The following is a 17,055-nucleotide window of genomic DNA, read 5'->3' as shown; positions in this document are numbered from 1 at the left end:
TCTAATATAGTGTCGTACCATGGAGATATATAAGATGTTGTAATATGATCTTGTTCAGTTCAGGTAAACTGTAGTAAGGTGTCTAAGGTGGACTTATATAGTGTCCTAGGTGGGAGATAAGATGTCTTAATAAGATCATGTTTAGTTCAATTAAACTGTAGTACGCTCTCTAAAGTGAATTATATAGAAGTGTTTTGGGTTTTTGTTTCAGCCATGGTCACTAAAGCATATCAAAGTCCAGAGGAATTATACCATGATGGTGATTTTGAAAAGACTATAGAGAGGAATTATTGTAAAAAGAAAGCCCACTATTGGTGGAAAAGTCGTGTCGAGATGGGCACATTTGATGAGTACTTGATTATTGGTAAGAGACCAGAAGCAGTTGTGGCTATATGTAACAATAATGGATACCTTCATTTCCATAGTTATCATCCCCAGACCCCTCACTGTCCGGATCTAGAGACCTTGGCCCATTTAATGGAGATTTTCGTAGTGACAATTAACAAGATGTACAACTTCGAGCTCAATATGGAGGCGGTAGTGAAACGAGAATTTCATAAATTAGTTTCTGACATAGACTTGCTCAGGAATTGGTGTTTCGATGTAAACTTCATGGCTAGGTATCTATATGAGATTGGTTTTACAGCAATGCAAAAAAGGCCAAAGAAATTAGGTTTATTCTATACCCAAGCGTGGTTTATGCACTTAAGTTCCTAGGAGAATTCGAAAGTACAAAAGACTATGATGTTTCAGAAAAACCACCACGCCCGGAAGCACTGCCATTTCCACTACCATGCCAAGTATAAGTGGATAGCCAAGGAAAAAAGGTAATAAATATGGTTTTGAAATATATAATAGTATTTGATATATAAGGAAAGGAAAAGTTGTTGTCGTTTGTTTATGTTGTATGTTATGTGCAATAAATTTAAGTTCAAATCTTGTGTATAGTTGAAAAGAAAATACGACGAGGCTATGACAACTTCTGAGGACATTGAATGGAAGGCGTATCTACTCTCAAAACGAGCACGACTAGGAATGGGTGGAAGTGGTTGTAAGTGCTATGTGCCTGCTAAGCCAAAGGATCCATGCATCACATATACGTTGCCATGTGGATCTCTTGAAACTGACTTCTACGACGAAGACGAATATGGTGATTTGGAGTAATTTGTATGAGGAAAGTTTTGGAGTTTCAAACTTGTTTTATATGGCCCTTTTGTTGTGATGAAAGTGAATACTTGTATTGATAGGTTTTAGAAAATTATATGGTAGAAGTTGATAGTTTTAATCTGTCGAAAGTGAGAACCCAATTTAAAGTTGATAGAAGTTGATAGGTTTTAGAAAATACGACGCTTTCCAAATTTAAAGTACACCAAAATAAACAAACAAATCCATGACGCACCACATGAACAACTTCAATAAATGTCACAGAAATATGTAATTTTTACAATGCAAATATAATCAAAGTCATCAGAGATCTACTATTATCTAATAACACGTATGATTTCGCAAAGCAAGTTTTTGTAGTCTTAGTATGGATAATTATGTCTCCTGGGCAACAGAGATCTATCTATATTTTTCAAAGAAGACATGCAGTCTGAGTGGGAGCATATATTATCTTGCTCTAGGTAATGTTCTAACTATACTCAAATAAAGTAATTAAATACAGTCCAGCAGCTACTAAAAACAAACAAAATCTAGTACCACGTAATTAGTTTGTCCATCTACTCAATCAACCACTATGAATTTTTAATATTTCTTCACTGCTAAGCAGGCATGCAAGTCAAAACTTCCACCCCATTCTCAGCAAGTCCACCCCATGATCATATCCACAATAGAGGTCTTAGTAGCATCCTACTCAAAAAACGAAAGAAGTCAGCAAGCAGCTATGATGTGTCACAGCAGGCATATAACATCCCTCAAAAATAGCAACTTTTCAACCCACATTTAGATGATAACTTAGAGTAACTTGGAAGTCATTTTAAATCATGTACCTTGATTGCATTTTCCCATTATAAACGAGCAGTTGCTGCAATTTAAAATTTGGAAATAGTGTTCCCACGAACAGACTTTAGTTCCAAATCAGCACCTCGCACCGCATCAGCACCACCACCTGGAACACTCACAGTAAGCATAGTGTATTTTTCTTCGATGTGCAACCCCAACTCCAAAAGCGTAGTGCATTAATTAAAAAGTAATTAATAGTGAAGAAGAAGCATTGGTATTACCATATCAACTGCAGTTGAATCAGGGTCTTGTAGGTTAGGATGAAGATCTACTTCCCATCTTCTAAGTTCTCCATTACATAGACTTCCTGCATAAGACTTGATAAAAACTCAAAAACTAGCTAAGATGATCAGGAAAGCACGAAGACAGAAAAGCCTGCTAACACGGTGGATATCATCAGCCTATTTGGATCAGTTATGGCAATATCCTTGGCTGTCTCCCTAGCCTTGAGGATCTCTTTACATTTAATTTGACCACGTAGTGAAGCACGAACGTCTGTTAAGGGAAAATACCTCGTCTGGAAATCACTCGGCTCGTGCTCGTTTATTTCATAACGGATCCTTTCATAATACCAGCTAGGTGGACGTAGTAATGTAGAAACCAAAAGAAACTGATCAAATACTCATTCTGCCTGATACTATTATCCTGAAAAAATATGCTTAGCTAATATTACCATGTGTTCGCTGAATGACTAACATTTTCAAGAAGCCTCCCAACATGCTTTGCTCCTGTCACAATATGTTAAACATACTATATCACTATTATTCAAGTTGAGAAATACCTATATCTAATTGCTTATGGCTTTTGAGAGCTTATTAGACAACGTGCACTCATTTGTTTTTTTAAATCTAAGTATAATGTTAGTCTTGTATTCAGACCTTTTATGAAAAATCTTGAACAAGTTCTCATTAGAGTCACCACATGATCTAAATATGTCCAATGATATTCTTTTGCTTGAATCAAGTAGAGGATTGCCAATCAAAATAAAAAGGTAGAGAGGACTCGCCTGCCAGAGAAATCTATGAGAAGCTTCTTGAGGTTGTGCAACCTTGAAGACCACACATCTTTTACGGGTGTAGTGTGTTCATGTATACTTGTTTTGACTCAAGTTCTTTTACATGTTGTAGATAGTACATTTTCACTCCCAAAAACTTCTACAACATAGCTGAAGATGGCAGTTCTGAATCTTGTTCTGAAAAATGAAAGTTTACCCTAGATTTTATGTATTTACTTATAATTGAAAAAAATAATAAGAGAATCCCAACTTATAATTGTTATTGTAGTTCAGTAGTTGTAGTTGTTGATAGGGTAAGGACAATCCCAACTTGGTGCCTTTGATAATTTAAGTAGACTAAGTTTGTCCTCTGCTAATAAATTGAAATTGAAACAACCTACATGCTCTTGTCTACTTCATGAGTTGGCCTCCCCCCTTCACCTTTTCTTCTTCTTTCGTGACATACACAAGAGAAATCAATATTGTATTTTTCAGGCTAATTCCCAGCCTTGTTAAAGTATTGAGGTCCTGAGGTGTATTATACATAGTCCCAGTCACAAGTTTACTTGAATATGATATTTCATTCCTCACTGCAAATTGAACTTGGGAATGAATATATGCTTATATGCTTATCTTTAATCTATTTTTAATCCTGTTTTCCAATTTTCAACCATTAGACGACTTACACCTGCCGGCCATAGTCTTTTTAACAATTGAGCTTGCTCTCCTTGATGCATGAAGAATGTCTTTCAAATTGTATCAATAACATCTGAAGTTGAAGAGATTATGCAGCCACTCCCTCTGTTCCATTTATCTTGGGTAGCACCACATGAATTTAGAAGTTTTAGCTTAATTTTCGCAAAACAGGCATCTAGTACTTTTGTAGCAAGAATCCCGATTTTTTGTATTCCATCTTTAGTAGAAACTGCCTTGTGAAGCCATTTTCGTGCTGAACCATCCATGAGTGCTTGAGCCAAATAACCTTGCTCCACCAAACTTTGTCTCTTTTCCTTCTTATGCAAATGAAAGCAAATGACAATCAACTTTGCCTACCGTATCACTTTACCAAGCTTTCAAATTCTTGCATCTTCTTCTTCCTATTTCTGAAGTCATAAGTGTCCTGTTCTTAGAGACACTCAAGATACATACTTATAGGTGTGCCGTGCTAATGTGGTGCCAGCCCATTTCCACTTGCATTGTAGGTTGTTTTCATGGTGTTCATGCCTCTGTGTGCCTTCTTGTATCAATTTGTTCCGAAGGATTCATTTCCACTGCCCAATTCATTATTACATAGTTCTCGATTGAATTATTTGCAGGCTAATGAGACAAGTTGCATTTGTTATCTCAAATAAATGAACTTAACTTGAATTTGCCCCTGAGTTTTTAAATAGGTAGCTCATTAGACTTTGCTACTAACACATCAAGTTCTAATTGATGTCTCTGAGGAAGTGGGCTACTCAAATGATTCTTTGTTTGTTTTAACTGACTTCATAATAGTATGGAAAGCTTATGTTCATTTATATTAAAAAAAAATGTGTACCTAGTTTGTGTTAGTTTTAGCTACAAATTATTGCTAATATCATTTTTTAAATAAGCTAACATTATATTCATTAAAAAAAATGGCGTGACATTTTGGGTTGCAGGTAACATTAGATTCCCTGATTATGAATTTCGTGGTACATCCTAATGGTTTTGCACGAACGACCCAAGTTGCATAAATCATTGCTTGAAAATTGGCGTTGTAGGGTTTGGAGTGCTTACTTGGTAGTTTTAGTTATTTCTTTTAGGGTTTTATGTTCATGGATCTGAAAATATAGAATTGAGTGGTTTAGATTGGAAATATGTTAAAAGATTATTATATGGATGAGGTTATTGATGGTGGGTTATTGTTGGGTCATCAATCTTTGAGATTTATGACTTATGAGTGTGTTTATCGAAATTGTCAGTTCATTTCACCATATTATGCTCAATAATTCTCACTAAAATGTTGCCCGAGCCATTTTGTTTCTCAAAACAAAATCTAATTTCTTGTTAAGGCCAAACACGATATGAATACAGGTGAAGGAGAGTGTAGCTGAACTGGCGAAGGCCAAAGAGTTTGAGGATGGAGTGTTTGTAGTTTCCAAAGCCTTCTTTACAAATCTCATCCACTTAAGGTACGCACACATAAGTATTTTGTGATTAAAACATATATTATAATGTCATTCACTACCAAAAATTTGAGTTTACTCGACAGACCTAATAGAGGTACGCCGACGGCTATTATCTGTTGATTGTTTCTGACAGTTCTAGCTAGTTGGCCTCCAAAAAATGCCCGTCGGATTAGTTATTTTCCATTTTGTTAAAAAATATTCTTACTCGACAGACATCCCACTGTTTTAGGCCATCGATATATCTGATGGTTAATAACTGTTGTACACCTTTGACGGATATTTCTTGTATGCCGATTGTTTCTGAGATTTGGCAACCGTCGGTCCGAAATGGACCCTGGAAAACTCTCACCAGTGCCAAAAATGTTTTAGTTCCCCCAAAAGAAAATTACGTAGTCTAAAATTTTTAGGTCACTCACACAACTGCAGCAAGAGGGAGGCAAGGTCATCTCCGATCCCTCAGCTCACTCCTTAAACTAATTTTCTCTTAAAAATATCTCACTCCCAAATTTTTGCTCTTTTTCAGGAAATTCAACGCATATATTCTCTCCAAATTGTGTCTCTCTTTTCAACGCCATTAATCAAAGGTAATTTTTCTTCTTTTAACTCATGTATCTCTTTCCACTCTAGCTCATTCTCAATTTTGATTTTAAAGATAATATGTTTTTTCTATGGGTTTAGCTATTAAGCTCAAATGAAGTAACTTTATTCATTATATTTTTAAAATTGATGTGAACAGGTTTTGTGTGCATTCTCACATCAAGGTTCGTGTTTTTTTTTTCCTTATTTGGATTTCTGTGGGTTTCTCATTCTAAGCATGAGGTTGTTTGATAAAGTCAATTTTTTTTACCTAGTTTTGCATTAACTCTAGATTGGGTAGAATATAATTTGTGAATATAGCTATAGTTTGTGAATGTTTGTTTATATGGTTTGTAAATCACTGGTGTTGAAGTTATTAGGCTCTCGGATGATACTGATTTTCGGTCGAATTCGTTTAGTGGAGTGGAGAATGAGAGGGTTGATTTTAATGGAATGAGGGGGAGGTATGAGGAGAAGGGTCGGGGTAGTTGAGGATGAAAATTTGAGCGTTGGGGAATGTGTATTATCAAGAAGGGGTGATGCCCCAAATGTACTATACACTGAAGCTAAAGAGCCAAATTTATCATTCAACCGCAAGGTGATTCGTCCAGCTTCTGTTGAATGTAAATTGGGTGGGTCACAAATGCAACCTGCGATACTTGCAGAAGTAGTCAAACGGCCTAAGATAAAGCTCCTTCCAAGATCAAAGCAACTGGACACTTTGGAACCACCTATCGTTGATTATAAGCAGGTAATGCTACGTTTTTTGCTAATTGTTCGAAGTTGAATTTCTAGTTTCATAATCTTAAAGTTGGGTAGTTTAGAATTTAAATTTATTGAATGTTTACAATCAACTGTTATCTGCAATCAGGGTACCGATCGCCATCCAATCCCGGTCATGTGGAAACTGTCATTGAGTTGCATGCAAGTGAAACGTTAAGCTAAAACCCAGATCTGGCCGGGAGGACAAGGAAAGCGAAAGCAAAGGAGAAGCTCAGGTTGAATTTAAAGCTGTGGTTCCAACCTCTTGAACAATTCGAAGGAATAGCTGAAAGGGAAAGGTTGGTAAATGGTTTCCAAGTTTTTTTATAGAGTTAATTTGCCCCATGATTGATAGAAATTAAATCTTGTAAGAATATAAGAGTATAAGAGAGATATTTGGATAATGGAAAAAGGGTAAGACCCATGTAGTTTTGGAATTGTTTCACCCTCTATATGGATTTCATAAATATGAAGTTTATTGGTTGTTTATTGTATAGGATGTTACGACTATGGCTTCTATATTATGAAATTCTCTAAGTGACGCACTTTTGATATTTGTGATTGTTTGTTTATATGGTTTGAAAATCACATAGTGTTAGATGAGTATGGAAGTTTCACATGGTCTGTTTTTCGCTTTTTTGTGAAATGAATTTGTAGCTTAACTTACTTATCCCAAGATTGAGTAAGTTTAACATTTACATCTCAAATTCTTAACAAACAAGTATAGGAAAAAGAATGGGTGTTTATGTAATGATTTGTTTATGTTTATCATCGGTTTCTAGTGAGTTATTTTTCATAAAATTGTATTGACTTGTCATCAGGAGTGTAATCTCATAGTTTTTGAGCTTTTAGACAACTTTTAGTATGTATCGTTCTAACTTGCCTGCCATTTTCTGGTTACACAAACCTTAGTTATGTTCTTAATCTTTTATGATTCTCATAGTTTCTCTTGAATCAAAAGTAGGCGCTAATGGAACTGAGAGTAAAAGAATTGGGTGAAAACTAGTTCAATGTTCTTGGGTTTTATATACAAAATTCAGTCAAGTGATTGTTATCTACTGAATGAAATTTTATTTGGCAAATGGAAAGGAGAGAAAGGCTATCCCTAATTAAAAGGATGTTTAAAGTTAAATTCTTGTGTGTTTTTATCGCCTTATCATTGTTCAAGATTTTTTAGGTGTTGTAGTTAATTACCGTTTAGCTTCTTTATATTATGTAATATCTATTGTACTTACCTTCTACTTATTATGGTTTTCTCTTCCAAGAATTATGGGCACTCCAAATGAAGAGATATGGGCTGGAGTTTCATCATAACCCGATTACAACTTTGCTTTTCCCAAATAGCCTTCCAAGGTAAACTATTTTAATTCAGTGTCCTCTCAGAAGTTTGTAGTGAAAACTATATGGTTTGGAGTTTCAAATTATTTAAGCATTTTCGAGGTTTTCTTTTAAATATTTAACCCTGAATGTATATTACCAGGCCTTAAATTTTACTTTAAAAGACTATTCAACTTCAAGAAAGATAGAGATGGCTACTGGAAATGGTTTGCTGGTAACGTGGCATCAGGAGGTGCAGCTGGTGCTTCATCTCTTCTATTTGTCTATCCATTGGATTATGCTCGAACACATCCAGTCAATGACACTAAGGCTGCTTAAAAGGGTGGTGAAAGGTAGTTCAACGGTCTAATAGATGTTTTACAGGAAGACCCTCAAATCTGATGGCATTGCAGGACTTTATTGTGGGTTTGGCATCTCCTGTATTGGGATTATCGTGTACCGTGGTACGTACTTTTGACTGTACGATTCGTTAAAATCAGTTGTTTATGGCAATTACTCATTGTTTGCTTCTTAGGTTTGGTAATCACAGGATATTTTTCCAGCAAGTTTTTAGTTGGGATGGGGAATCACAATAGGAGCATGGCATGTGTCCTACCCAATTGATACTGTGCGAAGGAGGAGGATGATGACCTCAGAAGAAGTTCTTAAGTATTAGAGCTCTTTCGATGCATTCTCACATATTATCAAGAATGAAGGGGTCAAGTCTCTCTTCAAGGGTGCCGGAGCAAACATCTTGTGTGCTGTTGCAAGTGCTGGTGTAGGTGCGCTAGTTGGTTATGAAATACAAAATCGGGTTATTGAATTCATTACTGGTGTGGTAGAATATGACAACTAAATGCAGGGTAAGTGTACTTGATAACTAAGTTTGAATTCATAAAATTTAATAGTGGATATTAATTTTACCTTTTACTTATTTTTTCAGTTTGCATTCATTCAAAAGTTATCAATAATCTCGAAGTAAAGTGGAAGTTCATATCTGAGTCTTGGCTATGCCATTATATTGTAGAAAGTTCAATGCTATAGTCATCTGAGATAGTGCTCATGTAATGGTGGTGCCCTTGTACCTTCAAGTCAGTAATTATTGTGAGCTAGGGAGTATTATTGATAATTTTAACTAACACATTGTCAAAAAGGAACAAGGGTTAGAATATCCAAAAGAGTTGTAATTTTTTTTTTTTTGACGAAAGTCCTTGAATTTCTATTAGTCCATATATTGACCATATATGTTGGTGTATTTGTAGTGAAAGGTTTGGTAGACAATAAATGGTGTTAGTATAGGTAAGCTTCAAAATTTTATTTGCTCCTCTTTGTTCTCCATTTATTTAGTCAATGTTGTTTATGTGCTTGTTCATTTCTACCTGTTTATCTAGTCAATGGTGCTTCACACTACAATCTTTGGGACACTTTGAAGAGTTTTTGTTACATTGTACAGGTTATTATGAAATTTTTTTTGTGGATAAGTTTGAAACTAACTAATGGGAGGTTTGAAACTATTTGTGGATAAGTTTGAGGGTGGACAATTTGTATTAACTATTAAGACTGCTGCTAAGTAGTGACACATTTTTTATATATAGTTTTTATAGATATACGTACAACTTAAAATGCACACTGACCATGGGTTTTGAATTTTAGTTCCCAAGTATTTCTTTGTTACCATTCTCAACCATTTGTAGTTCTTCACTGTTTAAGCCGCGATAAGATCACGCATGTCTGATGAAATTAAAACTGCATGTTAGTATGGTTGAGTTTGTTGCTAGTGGAATAACTGGTTTGGTTTTTTACTTCAATTCTCTTTTGGTGTTTGCATGAACTTGAATTTTACTTGTGTTTTAAAAATGTGCTAAGCTCATTATCCAAGAATTTAAAATTTTCATATATTTGCTACACTTTAACTTTAAAGTTGGCATTTGCATATATTTGTGTTTTTCCACATTTTTTACTGCACTAATCTTTCTTTATTAATTTGTGAATTCCAGGACTACCTTGAGTAAGATGATACAGAAGATGAACTCGCTTAGTGTGTATCTTTTACCTTCACATGTTAATTAGTTAAATGCGAGGGGAATGCGTTTGTATATGATTTAATTTAATAAGAAATAAAATTTATCCATTTGAATCATGTTTTATGAATGGATTTTGGTATATTATGTTCTTTATATTCTTTATATCGTATACATCTAATAGTGGAACAGATTGCCGCTACGTATAGCACTACAGCCTTTCGTGTAGTTTCTATATGTAATAGAACAATGTGATCTTCTTTTATGTAATCTATGGAGGTTGACTTATTTGAGTACATGAAGGTACCACACTCGATAGATTGTATGGTAAGCTCTTATGGTTTCTTTGCTTTTGTTGGATTTATTGGAAAATGATTGGATTTAGCTGAGAATGCATTATGACAAGGTTTCACACGTAAAAAACGTTAAAAATACAAAGAAGGCTATGTCAAAATTAAATTTTGAACATAATGATTTGTGTTTAGATGTAGTATTCATTTTAATATGATTTGTATCGAGATACTTTTCAATTGGGGTTTATCCCGTTCAGTGAGAACTCTTTACTTTCCATTGATTCTTCCTTCCTCATAAAATTCTCGTCCAATTATAACCTAGCATGAAACTGAGTTAACAAGTGAACAGGCCGAGTCATCATCAATGAATTAGCATTATGTTATGTTCTTATAAGGTGTCTAATAGAAAGATTCACCGACTAATCCCTTACCAATAGAAGTTTGGAGGCTCATGAAGGTGGATCTTGCCTTCTCATTGCATCCGAAACCAAAGATGATTGAGGCTCTTCAGCCTAATAATTATTTTGTGGTGGTGGCGTGGTATATAGGTTTATCATTACAGCCAGTAGGTTTTCTTTCAAATATGTGATTATATTAGTATTTATACATTCATTGATTTTATTATTACACTTATTTTAACATATCAATTGCATCATATTAGCAATATAATTTGGTCAAATTTCATCATATTGGAAATTGTCATACGATCTAAGGAAAGAGAGCGATGGATTGTTAGTGCATTATCATGTATGTGTATGTAGAATTGTAGAGGGAGAATAAAAATGTTCGTACTCAAGGTTTTGTTGGTGATTATATACACTACTACAGAAAATCTCATATATCACTATTATATACAGTGGTAAAAGGGTTTTAACCACTGTTTTAAAACCGTGGTAACAACCACCGTGACAAATACTTCTAATAAAACCGTGGCAATAAGTACCTTGTATTTACCACGGTTCGTTATATAACTGTGGTATTTTAATGCTAAAACCATGGTTAATAGTTTATACGGTTTGGTCTACTTGATATTGAAACCGTGGGAAATAGTGATGATATTTACCACTGTCCGATTCAAACCGTGGTCTATAGTTATTTTTTTTTAAAAGAGAAAATAGCCCCTAATTATTCGATTTCCACCATATTCATTCATCCTATTCATTGAACCTGCAACTTGCCCATTTTCACCATATCCACACTAGATTTAAAAACACATTGCTCAATGTAAATAATTCATCCATGCAACAAACAAAAGAAATAACTTTAGACATCCAACACGCAAGATTGAAATGCTAAAAGAATTTTATAACTTTTCGAGTCATCAATCACAAAGAACCATCCAATCCATCTGAAACATCAAAATAATGACTAACTTTGTTCCATCAATCAAAAGAGCAATCTTCTTGTTCCATCTAAAACATCAAAATAATGGTGAGACCAAAACATCAAACCTTAACTGGAATAGGTCGAAACCTAGATAAGAAGTGGCTGGCTCGAACGCTCCATTATGCTGGATGAACTTAACAATTTGAAGTCGAACATCATCTGTGTATGTATCTTTGAGGGTTAAATTTGTCATCTACATGATCAAATATCAAGAGGTAATGTAATATCTAAATAATGAAGAGTAATAGAAAAAGTCATTATTTTTAAGTAATCAAGAGGTAATGTAATATCTTTGAGCATGTAACGAATTATTTCATATACATACACACGTGAGTCATTATTAGATGGTAGATGATGCATCAAATTCAACCAATTAAAAGTCATCCGCAATAAATTAATGACAATCAAAACTTAATGTCCATTGCAAGAAGATTGATCGGGCATGGATAGTTAAAAATAGATATTAGACACTAAAACTCCAATATGCATTCCAATTAAAAGGACTAAACAACATGGGTAGTAAGAAAAACATCAGACGATATACATACCTTGGATTGTAAAGGGGATAATAAAAACTCTCTTTCCACTTGTATTCTACAAGCTCTCTACAATAATTCTCATGCCCATTAGCTCCTGTGAAGGATAAAGGGTTTACAAATCCGACAACATCATGACAACTCACAAATTTGTCATTTTTTTGCATGCAAGTAGGGATATTTTATTACTTATAAAAAGAATGTTACATCGAGAGAAGGAATACAGCTAGAGAGATACTAAGTTAATGCATCCAGCCTAGCTAAACCGGTAATAAGGCCTATATGGGTTTTCGATGGCCTTGATGTAACTCAGTCTGGTCGAGCTCCAAAGAGTCTCATCCTGGATCAGAGAAGATCCTCTCTTTGCAACAGCATCGGCGCCAAAGTTGGCCTCCCTGAAGGTATGGGACAAGTGCTAGTGCACAAGCTTTTGTGTTGCTCTAACCCAACGAGCTTTAAGAAACCATGGCATGTTGCCTCCATTGAACACCTTAATCGCTGCTACTGAATCGCTCTCAATCCATAAGTGTAGCCATCCTTTGCCAATTGCTACTTCCGCTTGAACTGAAAGGTTTGCTACTTCAAAATTGGTGGTAACCCCCAGACCGTAGGCTTGAACTCCTAGTACTTGGGCCTCATGGTTCCGAAAGACAATGCCCGCGCCACCAATCCCTGGATTCCTAATGGAGGAGCCATCGATGTTCACTTTCATAGTACCCAATTCTAGAGGAATCCAACTTACCTCTTGTATGCGGCTTGGACGCGGTCTCCCCTTAATTTTGAAGGCATGCAGCACGGCTAAGTCCTCTAGAATATTGAACATGTAACCTGAAGCTACCTTACCCGAAGCCGAAACTCCCTTTATGACTTCATTTTTGATATGTGACTTGCTTAATTTCCTGTCCTCGAAGAATATGCGATTCCTCGTCTTCCAAATTTGAGACATCAGGTGGGTAGCTGCAGAATTCCATAACTCTTTCCTGATTGGGATAAGAGTTCAGGGGGCAACAAGAATACCTTGAAGAGTTATGGCTGGCTTTACATTGTGGACTCCAAATAGCCAATCCCATAACTCCTTAGTGATAGGGCAATCCCATAGGTTATGGCTGGCTGTCTCCTCCTCTTGTTTGCAAAGACGACATCTCGATACCACGTGAATTCCTTTCTTCCTGACCCTATCATCAGTAGGGACAGCCTTGTGAATAAGCTTCCAAACGGTACTTGCGGTCTTAGGGTGCAAGTATTTATTCCATACCATACGGTGCCACCCCACAGCTTGTTCCTTGCTCCTGACGGTCTCAAAAGCCTCTTTTACAGTGAATCTGCCATCTTTCGCAGGTTTCCAGATTCTAACATCTTCATTTTCTCCCGTGAGGTGGTCAGAACAAATTAAGATCAATACCGCCTCTTGCAAAGACTTGCTTCACTTGATCAGGGATAGACCAATCGCCCACAGAAATGATGTCGGATACCTTAGCTTTGAGGTGCTTCCAGTTGATGCCTTGAACCTGATCTACTAGAGAAATTCCAGCCCAATTCTCCTACCACAACCTAATTCCCTGTCCCTGACCCACAAGCCACCCCAGATGCGGAGACATCTCTCTAAGGGCCCATCTAATACCAGGCCATACTGAGGAACTTTTGCAATAAGAAAGCCATTCTCCTGAAACCATGGTGAATTTAGCCTGCATATACAAGCTCCATTCACTTTTCCCAGTGAGAAAAATCCAAGCAAGTTTCATGAGTAGGGATAGATTCAGCTCGTGAAGTTTCCTGAGCCCTAGCCCTCCTTCCTTTAGAGGTTTGCAAACCTTTTCCCATTTAAGAGTAATACCTTTCCCAACCGAAGGATCCCCCGACCAAACAAATTTGTCAAAAAGAATCCTATAAGGAAGAAAAAAAACAGTCGATATTACTAAAACTAAAGATGAATATGTAATATATTGTATGATAACACCAACAATAAAATTTTGCAGATCTTCTAACCTCGTGTATACCACCAAAACAACATCTATGCAATGAAACAAAAGTAGCTGCATTACTTGCCTTGAGTGCTCCACTATACGATGACAAAGGGTAATATATGTGTGTGTTTGTGTCAAGGGATGAATTCTTGATACACTTAAAATAAAATGACAAGTCTAGTGTATCTATTTAATAAGGGTCATAAATGGTAAGTTAAACGCCCGTAGAGGGCCTAATAAGAACCAAGAGGTGATTCAATCCACTAACTACCGACAGTTCATGCATCCATAACAAATAGATCAAACGCCCAAATTCTCATAATTTATAAACATGATGAGATCAACATATTTATTTTCTAATAATAATAATAATAATAAATTATACTACAGAAAACAAGAACCATACATCTAACTCTATTCTTCTGAAATAAGAAATATCTAATAGAAATTATAGAATAGGGGATAAAGAACCCACAAAAAACAAAAAAACAAAAAAACAAACAAACAAACAAACAAACAAACAAACAAACATGCATGAAGGATATAAGTAGAGGATTACCTAGAAGTAGTAGCAACTACCAACAAGTAGCCTTGTTTTAGCGAACAAATGGAAAAAGCGGGTTTAACCCCTCATTGTGGCAAGACTTAGTTCGTTCGGGACTAACAGAAAACAAGAAACAACTTTTTTTTATCAAAATTCTCACCAACGAAAATCACTGCGGCTACTTTTGGTTTGCAGATATCTCTTTCGACAAGAAAGTGCATTCATGGAAACTACTTGATTCAAAATTTGATTTCCAATTGTTTGGTAACAAGGAAAACTATTTTATTTTTATAGGCCTATCTAAAATCATAAAACAACTTGATCACCTATGAACAATTCGATATCAAGTAAACTTCATTTTTAATCTCGTTAATGGTGGAAGAGAGACCTTGAGACCGAAAAGTTTCAGAAAATTACTCAAGATTAGAGATTTAGCAAATCAAATTTTTAGCAACTGTTAAGCTTTACTAACTTTTCCACTTGCACTCGTAACTCGTTTCGCATCCCGTGATACATAAGGACCATCACAAAATCACCATTAAATAGTTCATAAAAACACCTGGGTTATCGAAAGGTTACAATAGGAACCCTCACACCAAAAGGAGTAAATTAAACTAATCAATATTACAAGATATGGTTGGTCCATATAAATGAATCATCTGTAATAGCCTTTACCTTGTGCAAACTATGTATACTCAAATAATCTTAACTTTGGCCATGCTTAGTTCCCATGTTACTAAACAATGAAATTGAAAACCTAGTACTAACTAAAAACAAGAGGTGAGAAACCTGAAAACCGTACCTTTACCTTGAAATTGAAACGTAGCTTTAACTATTGGTACTAACTAAACAACGAAATTGGATACTAACTATTGGTCACTATCAAAAAAAAAAAGTGCTAACTATTGGTCACTTAATTGAAAACTACCCAATACCTTAAACAAAAACAGTGAAATTGAATTAACAAAAAAGCATGCTCAGGCAAAGAGAAAAGATGAATTTAAATATTGTCTCACTGCACCTATTTAAGGCCTACTAAGTACTGATCATAAATCTTTGACGGATTTCTATTTCCTTCTTTGCTTAATCTAGTCAATTATTTAAATTGAGAATCTTTAGTTCATCGATCTATATCTTTGTCTAGCTAGCCTAATACGAGTAATATGTTTACTTTGGCAAAAAAAAAGGCAAAAGGGAAGGGGGATGGAGAGAAACCTGATGGTCTTCGATCTCTTTCATCCAAAATCATGCAAACAAGAGGTGGAAACAATCAGTATCTACCAACGATATAACAAACACAAAGCAAAAACAAAAAAAAATTAAAGCCGAAACCAGATAGATAGATGGAAGAAAAAAAGAATACCAAATACCTTTGAGCCAAAATTGGGGAGAGAGATATCAATACTTGATAAACCCTAGCTAATTGAAAAGAGACCGATAAAAGTTAGAAAAGAGATCTTGAAGTTGAAAAGAGTGAGTTTCAGTGCGAGACGATTTTTTCCCCTTTTTATGATTTTTTTTTTAGCGAGTGGGGTTATGGTATGTCGGCTTTATCCACATAATACTTCTTTTGGGCAAAATATTAGCCACTTTTTTTTTGAAAAATGGTGGGGTATACGAATATCAAAACCAAAACTTAACTATATTAGCTTGTTCCGTGGTATATGGCATAATATATACCACTGTTTCGCAATACTAGTGGTATATGCTTATACCGAAATTAGACCAGCCATCTTTACCGTAGTAAGTGCCTATTAGCCACTGTTTTTGGCAAAATAGTGGTATATACCATTTTATCAACCGTGGCTAATGTGCTTATCTGTAGTAGTGATAGATTGAAGAGATGAAGAATCTCAACATGGTGATGTAACCAAATAGTGGTAATGGAGTTGTCATTGCAACGAGCAAGCAATTTTTTATATGCAAATCAAATATTTCATTTGGTTCAAAAGAAAATACTCAAGTATGAAAAATGTGAGTACATATATTTCCAAATTCATAATCCAAAATTAAGATGACACATGAAAAAAACATCCAACAAAATCCACCCGATGTTTAATGACAACATCCTCAAAATCTCAAAAACAATCCAAGTAGAATTATCACTTCACAAACTGAGATAAGCAATACCTTCTTAGATTGATCAGTCATCTTTGCTCGTCACAATTGTCTCGTTATATTATAACAATAAGTAATATCGTTTACAAGATCTAGCTCACACCAAACATTTCACATTTGGCACAAGGGTCAACTCAGGTTACATAACCACCCATCAGTAGACTCGAACACTTTCCATATGTGGAACATGCGTTACCATTGTTTATTTGTAAGCATTAACAAATATAATAAATTGGTCCCAAGGCCCATTTTCGAGTGAAAATCACTTTCAAAAGTAGCGATTTTTTTTAATCACTCTCGAGGACAAATTTCGGGTGAAAATAACTCGAAAAACTAATTTTCGAGTGAAAATAACCCTTAAGGAAAAATGGCCCGAATTTGAAATAA

General features: G+C 35.3%; 2 long non-coding RNA genes across 2 annotated transcripts; one reads left to right on the top strand and one right to left on the bottom strand.

Annotated features, from left to right (window-relative positions):
- The first annotated feature begins 7,731 nt into the window (after window positions 1–7,731).
- On the top strand, window positions 7,732–8,587 carry LOC147501998 (uncharacterized). The gene is made up of 3 exons (XR_015219916.1): window positions 7,732–7,842; window positions 7,970–8,270; window positions 8,374–8,587. It is a non-coding gene; the product is annotated as an uncharacterized LOC147501998 (long non-coding RNA).
- Window positions 8,588–11,443: 2,856 nt separating this feature from the next.
- On the bottom strand, window positions 11,444–16,750 carry LOC147501997 (uncharacterized). The gene is made up of 3 exons (XR_015219915.1): window positions 15,766–16,750; window positions 12,055–13,926; window positions 11,444–11,699 (listed from the first exon to the last, which is right to left on the bottom strand). It is a non-coding gene; the product is annotated as an uncharacterized LOC147501997 (long non-coding RNA).
- Between the last annotated feature and the right edge of the window lie 305 nt (window positions 16,751–17,055).

Source organism: Coptis chinensis, chromosome 4, assembly GCF_015680905.1.
Source record: "Coptis chinensis isolate HL-2020 chromosome 4, ASM1568090v1, whole genome shotgun sequence".
Taxonomy (NCBI): domain Eukaryota; kingdom Viridiplantae; phylum Streptophyta; class Magnoliopsida; order Ranunculales; family Ranunculaceae; genus Coptis; species Coptis chinensis.
This window is presented reverse-complemented; position numbering and strand designations above follow the sequence as displayed.